Genomic DNA, 18,257 nt, shown 5'->3' with positions numbered 1-18,257 from the left:
GATACAGCCGGGAAAATCCACAACAACCATCGTTCTCCGGCCCTGAAAGCCTTCAACAATATATGAAACAGGATTGTTTTTAATGCCACCTCTGCCCCACTACCCCTTTGCCAGCCAGTTTCCTGCCATAGTGTGCGGCAGTCAACACTTTCCTTCTTCAAGATTTGTTTTGTGTGTGTGTGTGTAGTGTAGTGTAACAGAGGAAAAATTCGGTGGACCAATGGTTTAGAGGGAGTACTCTGTTCTGTGCAATTTTGGTGCCATTAAGTGCAAAAACAGCTACCCCAAAGAGCCTGGAAGCCCTTATTGCAAATAATGGGGCCAAAACTCATGAAAACAAAACAACAACAACCCACAAGTGGATTAGATCCAAACTGACAGGTATGCATCCAGAGAAAAACAATGATGGTACATAGATCCTTTGGAAACCCCAAATCCAAAACTGAAATGGAATTTTTTCCAGGTGTAACCCCTACTAGCAACTACACCATAACAGCTTCTTCTCTCATCCTTTTTAGAGAGTCTTCATTGATTTTATAACTTGGGAAGAGACAATAGTGGCTTTTATTACAATTTTTTTTGAGAAACGTCTTCTAAGTGTTTATATATTTGAAATAAACTTTAAATTTTGGTCTCCAGATTCTAGATAAATATCTGCTAGTCAAACTGCTTTCTAATATGACATGGTTTTGCATTTGATAACCATAACCTTTTTCTACTCTGAAAATGATATCTTTAAAGGAAGAAAATAATCAAATATGAAATTGTAGATTGCTTTGCAGAGGACTGGTACAATCCATGAATTATTAACATACACATCCAATTATTGGATTGAATCTCAAGAAATGTATTTGAGATGTATCTTCCCTTACAAATTGACATTAGAAAGACTGATATTTCACTTTTCAGCTGCTTACACATTTGTATTTTGGGAAAAGAGTGAGAAAAATAATCATATAGCAATGAATTCCATTCAAAAATGTATCATTTGTGGTAAAAAAAAATCCTATGTGATAAGGTATTTTCTTGCAAGAATCCTGCAGTAAGAGCCTGAAATGCTATGTAATGTTTCAGCTAGATGGAGAAAGTATATTAGTATACATAGAAACTAGATCTTCCTTTCAGATCTAGAATGGAGATTACTTTTTTATTTCTTGGAAGAGAGAATATTTTGTTAAGGTTTTATTGAAGGCAAAATCGATTAATAGTGTAATTTTGTTAAGATTCTTATTGCACAATGCAGCAATTGATGACAGCTTTGTGAACTCAGAAATAGTCAGAAAATTTATTTTTAAACAAAAATTGCTTTATCTATAGCTGTTCCTTCTTAATTAATTCCAAGTGGTATTTTCACTACCACCATTATAACTTTTCATACCTGCTTGTCTCCTTTAAAAAATGTCTTTGTTTGTTCCTATAACATTTTGATGGTGATGAATCCTTCTAGCATGCCCATCTGCATGCCTCACAGATTCTCCTGTCTCTTCATCTCAAATGATACTTTTTGATCATCAGATGAAACCTTTCTCTCTGTATTACAAAATAGATTAAAAACTAGTGGAAATATAATTTTTAACAGTGCATGACATTAGAAAGGCGAAAGAGAGTGATAATCCTCTACTGTAGACACAGTTTGTGCTGTTAAAAATAAAGCATTTTACTGAGATACAATAGCATCCCATCTTCATAGAATTTCCTTTTTAAATAATTCTGTCTTAACACAAACTGTGAAATAACAAAATGCTGGTACCTGCCTAACTTCATCAGGTAAGTCTCCACTATATGTGAAATATAACTGAATCAACCAGAAGAAATACTGACTGCCAAAAAATGATAGGGAGCCAGTAAAGGAGATTATCTGGATTGGAGTCATTAGAGCTTTATGACTGACAAAAGTATCTTACATTAGCAAAGGATTTCTTCTAGCAAAATGTTTTGTTATTAGTGAAACAGAATTGCAGGTTCCAATCAAATATGTTCTAAGAATTCCAGAATAGTTGACATTATATAATGTCACTGTAGTCATGGAAAGGGTATTTCAGTCTTAAGTACAATTGTCCTATTAATATTGTGATGAGTAGTTCATATATTTGAATCATAAAGAAAATCACCTTAAATCCATATATTTTGACTGAATATTGGTTTATTAATTGCACTGCAAGCAAGAAAGAATCCCACAGTACATATTGGAAAATATGGTAAAATTCCCTTGAGAGGAATCCAGTGAGGCTTTGTTTCCCAGCTAAAAGTGCAATGCATCTGGAATTAAGTTTCATTGAAACTCATACAACTCTTTCCCCAAGAAAATGTATTTAGGAATTGTTGAGTGGCAATGCATTTGAAAATGAATCATCCCTAAAAATGGATGTTCATATTCTCCATTCTACTTTTGCTGAACCTGAAGCCTCTTGACAAAATAGTTTCCAGGACTACAACTATAAAAATTGTAGCTCCTCAAAGCTCTTGAGGCTGGAATAAAATCACTTTGTAGATGGGGAATGAGGATTAATATTTCAGGGTTCAGTGGAAAGAGGTCTTGTAAATGTTAATTGATTCTTTTTTGGAAACAAACTGTTTCCCAGAAGACCGTGAGAAAAGAGCTACATGAGGAAACAGGGAGCCACCCATTCTGTAACCTTTGCAGCATGTGTTCATCTTTAGAGACAGGTTCCTTGTTCCATGGGGGTATCTATAAATTATACACAGGAGTCTGTGAGGACGTGTATGGAGACATATGGAGACCTTGTGTTCCTGAATCACTCTCTTCCCTTCCCCCTTGTAATTTACAGTGATTCCCTTGTTGCTGCCTTGACTCTTGTCTGGCCATTAAATTACCAGAGTGAGTATTATTTTGATTTATTTATTATGCAGTTTGAATACAAGCCTTTTGGAAGCCTTTTGGTAAGAACTGTGATGCTCATTTGAGAGACTGACTGAAGGGAGGTCACTTTAAAGAGTTTAACACCTTAATCATAAAAAACAATCCAGTGAAGGTACCAATCCAGGTGCAGGAAAAGTTTCCCCAAGTTAATCAGCTCTATCATAGATTTTTTAAAAAGCGAAAAAGCCCCACATCCAGCATCTGGAGTATGCACATTGCTCTCACACTATGAAAGAGGTTTGAGAATTCTAGAGCATCACTGCTCTCAGCATCAAACAGGAGTCAGTTCTGTGACTGAACAAAAATTAGTCTGTTGTAGAACAATGTAAAATAATCTTGTCACATTGATAAATGAAATGTGGCAGATGATTCTGATGGTGGGAGATATAAGCCTAGGCTTTTAAAAATCCAGTTGGATGACTGGATCAAGGAAACATTGCTGGGAGAACATTTAATCCTTTAATCTGTGCAGAATTGAATTTACGTCTAGTCAATGGGATCTATTGCCAGGAAAGCATTCTTAGGAGTGAACTACAAATCTTCCACTGCTACAGTTTGCCAAGAGGAAAAATATATAGGTACCAGAGTGGTGTTTGTATATTTTTCTCAATGGAGCAAATAGTAGCTTCAGAGGTGTGCCAGATTTAAATCAAGAAAATGACATCAGAAAATGGTTAAAATACCTCTCCCCAAACCATGTCCCAAAATGAATTGAGCTCCTCTGTGGCTGTTTTCAACTTTAAAAAGGAAAAAGTGAGTGAGCATATCACAGTTCACCTACTATTTCATCTACAGAGGCATGGAATAGCTTGTAGGAACATTGGAGAGAGATACATTTACTCCATTATTGGTTAGATTAATCAGTTTTTGAAATGTTTAACAAGATGCTGCTGACCAATCAGACCACAAATGTAAAATAAAAATGGTAGGTAACAAGTGCCATCTTAAAAAGGAAATTTGTATATGCAACAGTATTTTTTTACATATGAACTATTGCCTAAATGTGTACAAATGAATGAGTAGCCATTTAAAATTCATATGATGTGTTTAATCAGGTGGCATGGCGATATACACTTGGGTCTGGTAGAAGAACACTGAAAATATATTCCATACAGTCAGCTTCTGACAACACAAATCCATTGTTAGATGTGGAAGAAGGTAGACCTTAGACTTTCAGATCCTTCCCTCAACTCATCAGACAGGTGACTGGAGGCTAGTTGGTCTAGAAAAAGACAGTCAAACCTGTTTGCTGTCAGGTTCAGAATACTGTATTGTACTGCTTCGCTTAACCGACTCCATTTTTAATCCTTTCAGTGTTTTAGTGCTCTGTCTCCACAGGTGCCAAGGTTCCCAGGCAGCTATCTCACAGAAGAGGATTGTTTTGACTACCGACGTTCCACCAAGAACCGGCCTTGGGAACTTTCGCTTTCCTGACTTCAAAGGGGTTGTTTTGAGAACTACGGGGGGAGGTTGGGCCTACTGTGATCTGTTACTTTGTACCTCATGCTTTGCTAGTCATTGGTAACAATGCATATGTACCATCCTGAATATTGCATTCAGGCTAGTGGACTATAATGAACTTTTTATCCAGTAAAAGCCTTTTGGAAACAATGGACTGTTGTCTGATTGCAAGAGGGTAGTCTGGAGTAAGGACATTATCTAGCCACAGTTCTGACATTTTGTTACCAATCAACCTTTCCAATGCCTAAGCCGGATCAAACGGACTCCAAAGCTGTCCCAGACAGGGATCCTTTGTTTGACCCGTATGCCTCTCCCGGCTCTCAAGGTTTGGAAGCCCAAGATTCGGTACCGCGAGGAGACGGCTCCTCGGTTACAACGATTTATACCCTCGCTCCCAGTAACATTGATACTCGGCCTAGAGCCACAGCCGTGCCACTCTTCAACTTGCCCACCCCGACGCAGTGGGGTGCAAGACCAAGGGAAACGAGGGACCGAAGAGCTAGCGCGATGTTTACGCAGCTACAGCTGGATAGTCGGCGCAGTTTGGAATCCATACCCGAACAAACCACTGGCCGACCGTGGCTGTTCTGGAACAAGACGACCGAACAAACGGAATGGGAAACGTCCCGCCGTGGCGCCCTGAGTTGGGATTATGCGGAAGTCACCCCGTGGTCGGGGCAGTCAGATGTAAGTGAGCACCAACGGGTGCAGCTCCAGAGCCAGACGATTGCCATTGATTCAGGAATATCAGCGATCACTGGCCTGACAAAAGGAGTTTTAGCCGCGAGATCTCAAGAGGAACAAGGGATAGAAACACCCTTACCGTGGCAGCAGACGCTAACCACGGGACCGCTGCCCGAAACTATACCGACCTCACAGACGATGGGAGATGTGGGGTCCTCTGAACTACGGGAGGAGGAAACTACAGATAGAGTACAGCTGTTGGAGAACAGACTCCTAAATATGGAAGAAAGTTTGGCCAATGCTGTCCACCTACTATCAGTGCTAGTGGCGGGGGACAGAGGCCGCGTTCCGCCAGCTGGTCTACCTGACATCAGCCAGAGTTTGGCTAACTTGCAAAATCAACTGTGGCCGCAACAACCACCAGAGACGGGAGACGAGGACTCTGTTACCGGGGAAAGACCCTGCCCAGAAGATCCTTGTCCAGATGAGCCCCACCCTGATCAACCGATCATACCAGGAGACGTCGGTGCCGACGGGGGAGCTGGAGAACCATATCCGGAAGACCCTCGTCCCGATCACCCTATAACTCCAGCTGGTAGTGGGACTGGAGGAGGAGGGGGAGATCCGCGAAAACCGCTAGAGCCAACTTCCACGATAGTCCCACCACCCATAACTCAAGCGAGCCAGCCCCCAAACCTTCCGGGAGGAACCACACCCCCGGTCATCCCAGGAGTGGACAGGTCTCTTCCGACACCGGGGCCGCGGGGGGAAACGGTTCCTCTCCAACCCATCTCTCCTCACCCGCAGCCGTTGCGGCCAGCTCCCACTCCCCATCAACCCGTGCCTGGGGGCCTACTGAGAGGGCGTCCGACACCTTTTCGGCCAGCACCAGTGCATCCGGCACCAAGAGGACCCCAGCCTATCCCCCAGCCGACTCCGGGGGCGCCGGGGATCCCCCAGCCGATCCCGGGAGCGCCTTGGCCGCACCAACCTCAACCCTATCCTCAGCATCCTCCACCACAGCTACCGCCAACGCCGCGACAGCCTCCCTTACAACTCGCTCCGCTGGATGCCTACCCAATGCCAGCACCAGCCCCTAGACAAGATCTTCCCATGGGATGGGTCAAACTGGACGCTACGTTTGATGGAGACCCTTCCAAATTGGGATTCTTTCTGGTACAAGTAGTACAATTTTTCAATCGATGGGGACATCTCTTCGGGAGTGAGGCCAGTCAAATAGAGCATCTGGGATCACGTCTCCAAGGTAAAGCTGCCGACTGGTATGTGGGACTTTATAACGTGGGGGCCCCTGAGTTAGATACACTCCAAGGGTTAGTGGATGCGATTCGAGCCCAATATGAAGACCCCCTAGAAGAAACCAGGGCCCGAACGGAATTACAAGCTATTAGGCAAGGCAGCATGTCGGCTAGAGACTATGCCACTAAATTCCGACAACTCGCTGCCAAATGCCCAAGGTGTGAAGAGTCCACCAAGATTATTTTGTACAAACAAGGCTTAAATCCTAAATTGTTGGACCGAGCTCTCATGCAGGATAACCCTCCTACGCTGTTAGGGTGGATACAATTGACCTGCGAAGTTGAGAATCGTTTGCTAGAAGTACGCCTGGTGGAACAACACCAACAACCTCCGGGCCAAAGACACTCCTCCACCCCTCTCAGGGGGAGCCGGGGGGCTGGATATGCCACTCGTGGAGCAAGAGATGCTAGATGGCAACAAGGACTATGTTTGCAATGTGGCCAAAGTGGTCATTTTGCGGCGCAATGCCCTTATCGGCCTGTGCAAAGACCTCTGCTCCAACTAAGACGTCCAGCCCCCGCAACCTACCCGGCGCCATCGCGCCCCACTCCAGCTCCAAGAACCGCTCCAAGAGGTAGGGGAGCATCAAGGAGGAACCTCCCCGAAAGAGGACTAGAATTGGAAGAAATTATGGAACACGATCCAACAGCCCTAACGGGGGGAGAGAATCCAGATAGCCCCTCTTCGGGAAACGAAATGGATCTGTCGTAAAAGGACCCAAACGGCAGATCAAACCCCCGCCGGTTCTGGTGTCGAACCGACCCCGTGGGTCCATACTCTTCGTACTTGTAACGTTGGTGAATCCTGACAAGAAAATGCACATTCGCATACAAGCCCTAATTGATTCGGGCTGCTCCAGAGACATTATTGCACCAGCGCTAGTAAATGGACTAGTACTTCCTGTAAAAGATTTGGAAATACCGGTAATTTTTGAGCAAATGGATGGCACTAATATGAATCCAGTCACTACCGAAACCACTCCGATCATAACAGGCATGGGGCAACATTGGGAAGTAAGGTCATTCGTCATTAGTGCCACAGCGAAGTACCCTTTGATCCTAGGAAGCCGGTGGTTATGCGATCATAACCCATATATCAATTGGGCAGAGGGAAGCATCACCTTCTCCCACGAATCATGCAAAGACCATCGTTGGAATCAAAATTGGGGTAATAACCCTACAATAACTGAGCCTGCTCTCCTCACCCAGGAAGAAATTAACCAAATACCTAAACAATACAGAGCGTACACCCAAGCCTTCACAGAGGAAGAAGCTAACACCTTACCTCCTCACAGGAGGACGGACTGTGCTGTGGAGATTTTACCGGGCGCCTCGTTGCCCAAAGGCCGTCTATATCCCATGAGCCCTAATGAAAGAGAGGAGCTCCGCAAGTTCATAGACCAGAACCTTCAAAGAGGATTTATTCGCCCAGCTAATAGCCCCCACGCAGCGCCAGTGCTTTTCGTCAAAAAGAAGGATGGGGGCTTAAGACTGTGTACGGACTTTCGAGGACTCAATGCGGTCTCCTCCAGCAACGCCTACCCCATCCCCCTCATCAGGGATCTACTCAACGTCGTGGCACAAGGTAAGGTCTTTACGAAATTAGATTTAAAAGACGCTTACTTCCATGTCCGTATCCGAGAGGGGGATGAATGGAAAACCGCTTTTAACACGCCCCTCGGACAATATGAATACTTGGTCATGCCATTCGGTCTGGCCGGGGCACCCTCGGTTTTCATGTCCATGATCAATGAAGTACTGCATGAATTTTTATACAAAGGTGTTGTTGTGTACCTTGATGATGTGTTAATCTATTTGGAAACTGAAGAGGAACACGTGGACCTTGTAAAAAGGGTCTTAACCACTCTTATGGATAACAAACTGCCCATAAAGCTCTCGAAGTGTGAGTTCCACAAAACTGAACTCACTTATTTAGGCTACTGTATTTCCCAGGAGGGCTTGAAAATGGATCCAGGCAAAATACAAGCAGTCTTAAATTGGCAAACCCCCACGACCCGCAAAGAATTGCAATCCTTCTTGGGCTTTGCCAACTTCTATAGAGAATTCATAGCGAACTTCGCTCAAATCACACTCCCCCTAACTGAACTGTTAAAAACCAAAGACAAGGGGGACCAAGCCAAAAAACCAAGTGCAAAATTGTCTTGGACGCCTGAATGCCAAACGGCGTTCCATCAACTCAAAACGCAGTTTGTATCAGAGCCCGTCCTGCAACATCCTGATGAAAATCGCCCCTTCATAGTGCAGGTCGACGCCAGCGATGCTGCAATTGGGGGAGTGTTGCTTCAGCGGGGGGCAGATGATAAACTCAGGCCCTGCGCTTTCCTCTCCAGGAAATTTTCAGAGGCGGAAAGAAACTGGAATGTTTGGGAAAAGGAGGCCTTTGCTGTAAAAGCGGCCCTCACTAACTGGAGACATTGGTTAGAAGGCGCTCGACATCCGTTCGAAGTTTGGACGGACCATAAAAATTTAGAGGCCCTCCGCAGCCCTCGCAGGCTAAACGCCAAACAACTGCGGTGGGCAGAATACTTCTCCAAATTCGATTTCACTTTGAATTTTCTCCCAGGCAAAACCAACTTCTTGGCCGACGCTCTATCACGCATGCCCCAACATAAAAGCAAAAGGGAGGAGACAATTGACACAGTGTTTTCGCCTACGCAATTAGGGGGCGTGGTAACCACACGCAGCCGCACAACTCTACCCCCTCAACCCGATCAAGGGTGGAGACAAAAATTGAAAGCTGAAGTGGAGAAGGAGGGGGGAAATGTGCCCAAAGACAAGCTGCAATGTTCCGACCAAGGGGAATGGCTGTGGGGAGATCGCTTCTATGTACCCAAGAGTTTAAGAAAAGAAGTTTTACAACGCTGTCATGATGCTCCCACTGCGGGGCACTATGGGTACTTAAAGACGCTTCACCTAGTCCAACGCCAGTTTTGGTGGCTGGGCATGCGCAAAGACATCTCCCAATATGTAGCGTCTTGCCCCATTTGTCTCAGCGCCAAGTCCCGTAAAGGCAAACCTCCGGGACTCTTACAGCCATTAGAAACGCCAAGTAGACCGTGGGAAATAATCTCTATGGACTTTATCACTGACTTGCCCCCCTCAAAGGGGCACAACTGTATATTGGTCGTGGTTGATTTGTTCTCCAAGCAAGCTCATTTCATACCTTGCACCACCATTCCCTCAGCTAGAAAATTAGCCGACATTTTCCTGAAAAACATTGTAAAAATACATTCTTTTCCATCCAAGGTGATCTCGGATCGCGGCGGGCAATTTGTTGCCAACTTCTGGCGGGAGCTTTTGCAACTGCTGGGCATTGAACAAGGTTTGAGTTCAAGCCATCACCCAGAAACAGACGGACAATCGGAAAAAACTAATCAGATATTAGAACAATTTCTACGCTGTTACATTAATTTCCAACAAGATAATTGGTGTGACTTGCTTCCCTTGGCCGAGTTTTCATATAATAACAGCGTGCACGCTTCCATGGGGGAAACTCCCTTCAAAGTCGTCTATGGCTTCCACTTCAAGCCGTTCCCGTTTGAAGCGCTCCCCCCTTCTATTGCAGTTTCCAAAGACGTCTCCGAATGGTGGGGGGAGGCAGCCCAACAATGGACTGAAATTAGAAAACACCTCATCAAAGCCAAACAGGATTACAAAAAGTACGCCGACCGCCACCGTGCGGCGGAATGGGAATTGCAACCTGGTGATCTCGTTTACCTTTCTACAAAGAATCTGAAAGTAACCCAGACCAGCCGCAAGCTAGCGTTAAAGTACCTGGGACCTTTTCCTGTTCGCAAGGTAATCAACAAAGTGACTGTTGCCTTAGATTTACCAAAGAATTTGCGCCACGTACATGATACCTTCCATGTCAGTTTATTGAAAAAAGCCCCTTCTGCAGACCAATGGCACACCCGTGCTCCTCCCATCCCTACGTTAATTGATGATCAAACCCACTATGAAGTTCAACAAATACTGGACTCTAAAATAAAACGGAATCAGTTGTTTTATCTCATCAGATGGAAGGACTTTGACTCTGGGTTTGATGAGTGGGTGAATTCTGTGCATGTACATGCTCCTAGATTAGTTAAAGCATTTCACTCTCGCTACCCACATAAACCTGGGGGGGAAGCATCTTAGAGGGGGCAGAATGTCAGGTTCAGAATACTGTATTGTACTGCTTCGCTTAACCGACTCCATTTTTAATCCTTTCAGTGTTTTAGTGCTCTGTCTCCACAAGTGCCAAGGTTCCCAGGCAGCTATCTCACAGAAGAGGATTGTTTTGGCTACCGACGTTCCACCAAGAACCGGCCTTGGGAACTTTCGCTTTCCTGACTTCAAAGGGGTTGTTTTGAGAACTACGGGGGGAGGTTGGGCCTACTGTGATCTGTTACTTTGTACCTCATGCTTTGCTGGTCATTGGTAACAATGCATATGTACCATCCTGAATATTGCATTCAGGCTAGTGGACTATAATGAACTTTTATCCAGTAAAAGCCTTTTGGAAACAATGGACTGTTGTCTGATTGCAAGAGGGTAGTCTGGAGTAAGGACATTATCTAGCCACAGTTCTGACATTTGCAAGCTGCATTCTCTGATTTGGACCATCTTCCCCCAATCCTTCTAAGTGTGAAGCTACTGTAGTCAATCAGAATTGAAGGAAACACTGTACTTATTCAAGGCACTTTCATGTATTCACAGGTTTCAGGGCTGCCACTGCTGTCTTCTGCTCGGTATAAACTGAGGTGCAAGTTGTCAGTGGGAATCTTGTTCAAATTGCAGGGGACTGAGAGGTGAGCAGCAGCATGAGAACAACAAAAGATATCCTGGATGGGTACCATTTAGAGCAACCTAGAGCACCAATGGAATCACTGTGAGACCTACTACTTACAATAAAAACAACAACTGCTAAAATTCATTTGTCTACTGCTCTTCTGGTCAGATTAGTGCTCACTCAGTGGTGAGAAGGTCAGTGTTAATATGCCCACAATACAACTGGGGAGCTGTGCCTGAGAGGAACAGTTTACCAGAGGCCACCTGATAAGCTCATGGCAGCAGTTGGATTCAAATCAGTATAGTGCTGCTGACTTGTAGCCAAACCAACCATTCTGCTACAGCAGCTCTTTAAAGGCTCTACAGATACCTAAATTTCTCTGAATTTTGCCTACTGCTTGGGAAAAAATCTCACTGACATAATCTACTGCCACATTGTACCACTGCAGTGCATGCTGTTGTTTTTTACCACCATGGCCAAGAGTTAGAAAGGGCCTGAGCAATAAAAATAGGAAAACTTCCACCAGGTGGTAGATATGGATAAAATACCCAATGTCATCAGCTAGCACTGGCCATTAGAGGTCTCCATGTGTGCTCAGTGAGGCAATGCATGCAACACCCAAAGTGGAACTTCCCCAAATCCTCACTTTCCACTAGAGGTGGGCATGGACCGGAAAATAGACCTAAATTTCAAACAGACTTGCCCCGTTTGGCATTCACGATCTGGCGGCCCATGGGAGAGGTGTTTTTCATGGACGCTTCAACTTTTGGGCTGTGTGTCCATTACTTTGTGAACACAGACATCCCAGCACCAAGCAATCAATACCCTAGACAGCATAGGAGCTGCATGCAGACCTTGTGGAACACGCCAATCTAAACCCTGAAAACCTTGATAGGCAGTTCTGGCTGTTCCCATTATTCTCTATGTCAGCGTTTTGTATGACACAGCACTGAGCAGTGCCTTCTCTTTTCCAGCCAGCAGTTACCAAGCGAGGAGCTGCTTGCTGCGGTAGGGTTTTTTTTTTTTTTTTGCATTGCACATCTTGAGAGGGAGGCTTGGGCTTGTGGTATAGCAACTATATGGGAGGAAGCTTATATTGGGTTTCCTCAGCTGATGGCTCACTGTTCTCTTTCCCTTTTTTCTTTCTATTCTTATTGGATTGTAAGTGGTGGGCTCTGTCCCAAAACAGTCTGGCTTTGGGGGATAGGCTCAGTCTTCTGTCTCATATTTTCCTTTCTATTCTTATTAGATTGTGGGCTGGTGGGATCTGCCCCGAAACAGTCTGGCTTTTGGGGATGAGCTCATTCTTCTGTCTCATTTTTGTTTTCAGTTCTCACTGGATTGTGGGCAGGTGGGCTAGCCTAGGGCTCTGCCCCCAAACAGCCTGGCTCTTGGAGGTGGGCTCACTCTTCTGTCTCATATTTTTACCAATTCTTATTGGATTGTGGGCTGGTGGGCTCTGCCCCCAAACAGTCTGGCTTTTGGGGATGGGCTCATTCTTCTGTCTCATTTTTGTTTTCAATTCTTATTGGATTGTGGGCTGGTGGGTTAGCCTAGGGCTCTGCCCCCAAACAGTCTGGCTTTTGGGGATGGGCTCATTCTTCTGTCTAATTTTTGTTCTCAATTCTTATTGGATTGTGGGCTGGTGGGCTAGCCTAGGGCTCTGCCCCCAAACAGCCTGGCTCTTGGAGGTGGGCTCACTCTTCTATCTCATATTTTTGCCAATTCTTATTGGATTATGGGGTGATGGGCTAGCCTAGGCCTCTGCCCCCAAACGTTCTGGCTCTTGGGACCAAGGGCTCACTCTTCTGTCTCATATTTGTTCCAGTTCTTATTGGATTGTGGGCTGGTGGGCTCTTCCCCCAAACAGTCTGGCTCTTGGGACCAAGAGTTCACTCTTCTGTCTCAAATTTTCCTTTCTATTCTTATTGTATTATGGGATGGTGGGCTCTGCCTCAAAACAGTCTGGCTCTTGGGACCAAGGGTTCACTCGTCTGTCTCATTTTTTCCCAATTCTTATTTGATTGTGGGGTGGTGGGCTAGCCTAGGGCTCTGCCCCCAAACAGTCTGACTCTTGGGACCAAGGGTTCACTCAGGGCCAAGCTACACATGACGAATGACACTTGAACGGCAAGTGGATTGAGTGGAGGGCAAGTGAACAGGGAGAAATACACTTGCCATTCAAGTGTCATTCGTCATGTGTAGCTTGGCCCTCGGTCTTTTTCTTGGTCCATGCCCACCTCTACTCACCACAGCCTCTTAACTTGGGAGGCAAGCCTTTCCTGAAGTGTGTCCTCAGAAAATTCAACATGATCTTGTCTGATCTGCTAATTTTTAAAAAGCATCTGGGAAAAAATGCTAAGTGCTTTTTGCATCTCTTCTTCCCTTTTATTCCTTTGAAAAATGTGTTTTGAGAGTTTTTTGCAAAAATTGCCTCAAGCTAGTGTGGCTGTGCATTCTAGAATAACTTTGCATCAAATTGATAGGGACAGCACTTGATTCACGAAATGAGTGCATGTCATTAAATTTGCCTTTAGGCTAGCATTCTAATATATATATCCGTTAATTTTAAAGGAATAAATCTATAATTTACAGTGCAATTCTATGCAGAGTTACTTGTCTTTTGATTTCAGTGGTCTTAGACTAAAGTAATGCTGTACAGAATTACAGTCTTACAGGTTTTACATTTCATTTCAGCATTTATTTTTAAAACACATTTCTCCCAGACCTGTTCTTTTTTAGCTGTATTGACTGGATGTTTATTTGGAGGGAGGACACTTTTTAAAAAATAAAGAAATGAAAAAAGACAAACATTTCTAAAATAAACCCATGGAGAACACAACCGGTTGATGTTGCTTCTCTTACTAGGTCTGTTAAAAAAGACCAGGGACAAAAAAACTATGTTGGGGATTAAAAGCCAAGCAAGTCAATTAGTCATTACTGACATAAATTTCCCTTTCTTGGGGACGTTCAAACTTCTCATATCCCATGGATGAACTCTGAAGCACCTGCAGTGGATTTCTTTTCAGTAAAAAGATTACAACTACTGTAGATGTTTTTCCAACAAAAATATAATGTTGACAGAATAATGTGTGGAAGAAGAGGGGCTACTTACATGACTGCTATAAATTGCTTTGGATGTATTCCCATTTGCAGAAGGCGAGGATGCACATATTTTGAAGCTCTACATATGGCTTAGAGTGTATGTCATTCCCTCCCAAGAATAATGCAAACTAAACATGCAGGATCATAGCTCAAGCTCATATTTTTATGCTTCCTTCCACAATAAATGCTAATCTGCAAGAGGTATTTTGAAATACACTTGAGGAAGTGGGAAAGCATTAGCTGTTCAGACATTACATTGGCTATTAGTGGCACAAAGGTATCTCCATCCCTAGCCTTTCAAAGACTATTTAAAGATACCTGGGTTGTGCAATATGTGTGTGCATTTTTAATGAATTGTATATTGATTTTTATACTGTTTTATGCTACCATGTTTTTATTTATATGATATATATGGCTGTAATCCGCTCTGAGCCTGCTTGTGGGGTGAATGGATTATAAATCTAATTAAACAAATAATAAATGAATACACTTGGATGACATATACATTTGTGTGGTTCCTGATACAAATTCTATATTTGGGGAGGGCCCACATTTTTGCATTCTGGAAGTCCAGGGTCAGCCATGATTTGGACCCTATCCTAGCTGCTGGAACCTGGCAGGGAAGAGAAGAGATCATGGGGAGACGCAGATCTATGAACTGATCTTCAGTAATCACCCATACTCACTAGGCAAAACTCAACAGAAAGGGTTATTCACAACAACTGTGACTCCCAAATCAACCTATTCCCAATAACAATCTTTGAGACTATGTATTGATCCTCAGCAGGGCACATTTACACATTAGAAAAACGTAAACCTTGATCTGTCACAAAATGTACACTCAGCAATAACATGAGCTATGGAAGTACCTTCCAAACTATCTTTTTGGTTTAATAATGTATTTGAAATCTTATTTTGTTATCTTTCGTACTTCTCCTTTGAACTGAAGAATATTTTTTTTCTTAAACATATTTTAAGACAGAAAGTACACATTTGAAGGCAACAGAACTTTCCTCATACCTATGACTAGCTGTTGGCACATCTGAAGAAATATTATCCTCTGAATAGTTTTATATGAGGTATGTCAGATTCTTAGCTTTGTGCATTTAGCTTCTGGGGCTTTAAAGATCAACTAGATTTCCAAGGTATGAGTTTTTGAGAGTCAAAGCTCCCTTTGTCAGATATGAGGAGTGGAAAAAGAAAGGAGTCCTTATAGTCCAGGCAGAGGGTGGGAAGAGTATTGTAAATTAGAGTGTTAGAAAGCAAACTATAATAATGTTGTTATTAGCTTGATAGAGAAGGGGTGCAAGTGCAGAAAATTAGCATCTATAATGGGAGAAAAATCTTTTGTGCCAATTCAACCCTGGAGGATCCATTGTTCCAAATTTGCAAATAAACTCACTTTCAGCAATCTCATGTTGTAATTTTCCTTTGAAGTTTCTCTGCTTGAGAACTTCTACTCTTAAGTCAGCAATGGAATTCCATCAGAGACTAAAATATTCTCCCATTGGTTTTTGAATGTTGTGATTTTTGTAATCAGATTTATGTCCACTCATTTTTTTGCGAAAGGACTGACCTGTTTGTCCAATATAGAGAGTTGAAGGGGATTGCGGACCCTTGATGGCATATATAACTTTAGAAGATGAACAAGTGAATGAGCCTGAGATGGTATAGCTGGTGTATTTAGGTCCAGTAATTGTATTGTTGGAGTGAATATGGGGGCAGAGTTGGCGTCTTGGTTTATTGCAGGCCCTGGTCCCAGAGCTGGGAAGTGCATTGTTATGAGTGAGGAGTTATTTAAGATAGGGGTGCTGTTTGTGGGCAAGGAAAGGTTTGTCTCCCAATGCTTGTTGTGAGAGAAGTGAATCATAGTCCAGCATACATTTCAGGTCATTAATGATGTTTTGAACTGGTTTGAGCTGGGAACCATATGTGACTACCAGTGGTGATCTGTTGTTGTTTTGTTTGGGCTTATCTTGTAGCAGGTCATCTCTCAGTATCATTATGGCTCTGTTAATCTGTTTTCTGTTTTCTTATTATATCTGGTAGGTATTGTAATTCTAGAAATCTTTGTTGTATATCATGCAGGTGAGAATCTCTGTCAGAAGGACTAGAGCATATGAGGCCATAGCGTAGAGCCTAGCTGTAGACAACAAACAATCCATCGGCTACTCACCTGAAACTATCTTCTGGGGCTGTAATCTTTGTACCACTTGCTGCTCTGGAGGAGCTATAAAACAAAAATGGCTTTATTTCAAGTTGGTGGTGAAGCTTCATTACAAGAAGCTGCAAGCCATGTGACATGTATATGTGTAGGCAAGAAGGAGGACCACTTTTGTAAATGCAAATTCATAGACATTTGGTCACACAACTGATGTGTCATCAATATGCTTTGTAGTTCTTTGCTTTTCTCAAAATCATTTGCTGCCCTTCTGTATTCAAAAAGTTCCTGGTTAGCACTTGCTCTACAGGTCTATGACCTTTTTTTCGAAACTTTTTCTTTATGAGTTTATTTTGGCTGCTCCCAAGCATTCATAAAATTCCTAGGGAACTGGAGGTTTTAAGCAAGGCTTGTAAAAAGAGGGAAAGGGAGGTGGGTGAATGGGTTGGGAGGAGAGTTTTCCATTACCATGTCCCAGCCTCCCTAATGGGAGACTTACACCTATCAAATCCTTTCTGAAGCAGTGAGTTTCTGACAAGGAGAGAGGAGGGGAATAAGCCTCATTTGATGTGGCAGGTCCAGACCCTGTGCAGATACCGCTCTCTCTCTTTCTCTCTCTGTTTCCCTTGTCAGTCATTCTCCTGTAGCTTTTGGTCTTCTCAGCAGGTCAGTGGAGTTGGGGAACAGCTTAGAAAGCACAGGGCATCTGAAACAAATTAGATCTGTTATAGCCACCCAGAGACTGATGATGGATGGAGGTCTGTATTTACAGCAAAACTAATTGGCAACATACACAGACCTCCCCCCCCCCCCCAAAGTATATTATTTTGCCAGACTTCAAAATCACTGGGACAGTTTTATAATTGTAGAGCATTACACTGCTTGAGATAAAAAAGAACAGTGAAAGTTTTCAATCTAGTAAAAGCATTTGACTGGAGAGTTAAAAATAACAGAGAGCAAGAAGTTTGATTTGGAGTTGGGTTTTATTCATAGCCTTTTCTTGGGAAAAATGTTTCTAACTGTAAAACAATTCAGAAAGTTCTACATTAATAAGTGTCCTCTCCTTTTCAATTTTCCATTTAAGGGGCTGGTTTTTTTTAAAAAAATGTATGAAGGGCAAAAGGGGAGGAGAATAGATATTAAAAACACACATATTTGCTCTTTGTAGTATGTCAATGAGCTGGGGAAAAGGGATTTAAAAAGTCAGTTACTCACATTTAGGTTACGAATCAACATTGGCCTGTTATAGATTCTGCTGAGTTGCAGAGGCTGTCTGTCTATATATATATCACACACACATACCACAGACACACGCAAACACATAGACACACAGACACACACACACACACTTCACAGAAAGCCTCTGTGGCACAGAACCAGAGGAGTTAGCCGTGTTAGTCTGTAGTAGCAAAATCAAAAAGAGTCCAGTAGCACCTTTAAGACTAACCAATTTTATTTTATTGTAGCATAAGCTTTCGAGAATCAAGTTCTCTTCATCAGATGCCTGATGACCAGTTCGGATCAGGCATCTGATGAAGAGAACTTGATTCTCGAAAGCTTATGCTACAATAAAATAAAATTGGTTAGTCTTAAAGGTGCTACTGGACTCTTTTTGATGTGGCACAGAAGAGTCTATAATAATAGGCCACTTTTGATTTATAATCTACGTATGAGTAACTGATTTTTTAAATAGGCCTTCTTCCAGCTCATTGACATACAACAAAGAAGAAATGCAGACAAGGCCTTTTCACGTATGTTTGTCAAGGGTTTGCCATGGTACTTTCTATAAGGCAGGATAAGAGGAGGGATTGAAAAGATATAAATCAATCACCTGAAATCTCACATGCTGCATTTTTC

Source organism: Eublepharis macularius, chromosome 5 (assembly GCF_028583425.1).
Source record: "Eublepharis macularius isolate TG4126 chromosome 5, MPM_Emac_v1.0, whole genome shotgun sequence".
Taxonomy (NCBI): domain Eukaryota; kingdom Metazoa; phylum Chordata; class Lepidosauria; order Squamata; family Eublepharidae; genus Eublepharis; species Eublepharis macularius.
Note: the sequence above shows the minus strand (reverse complement) of the source record.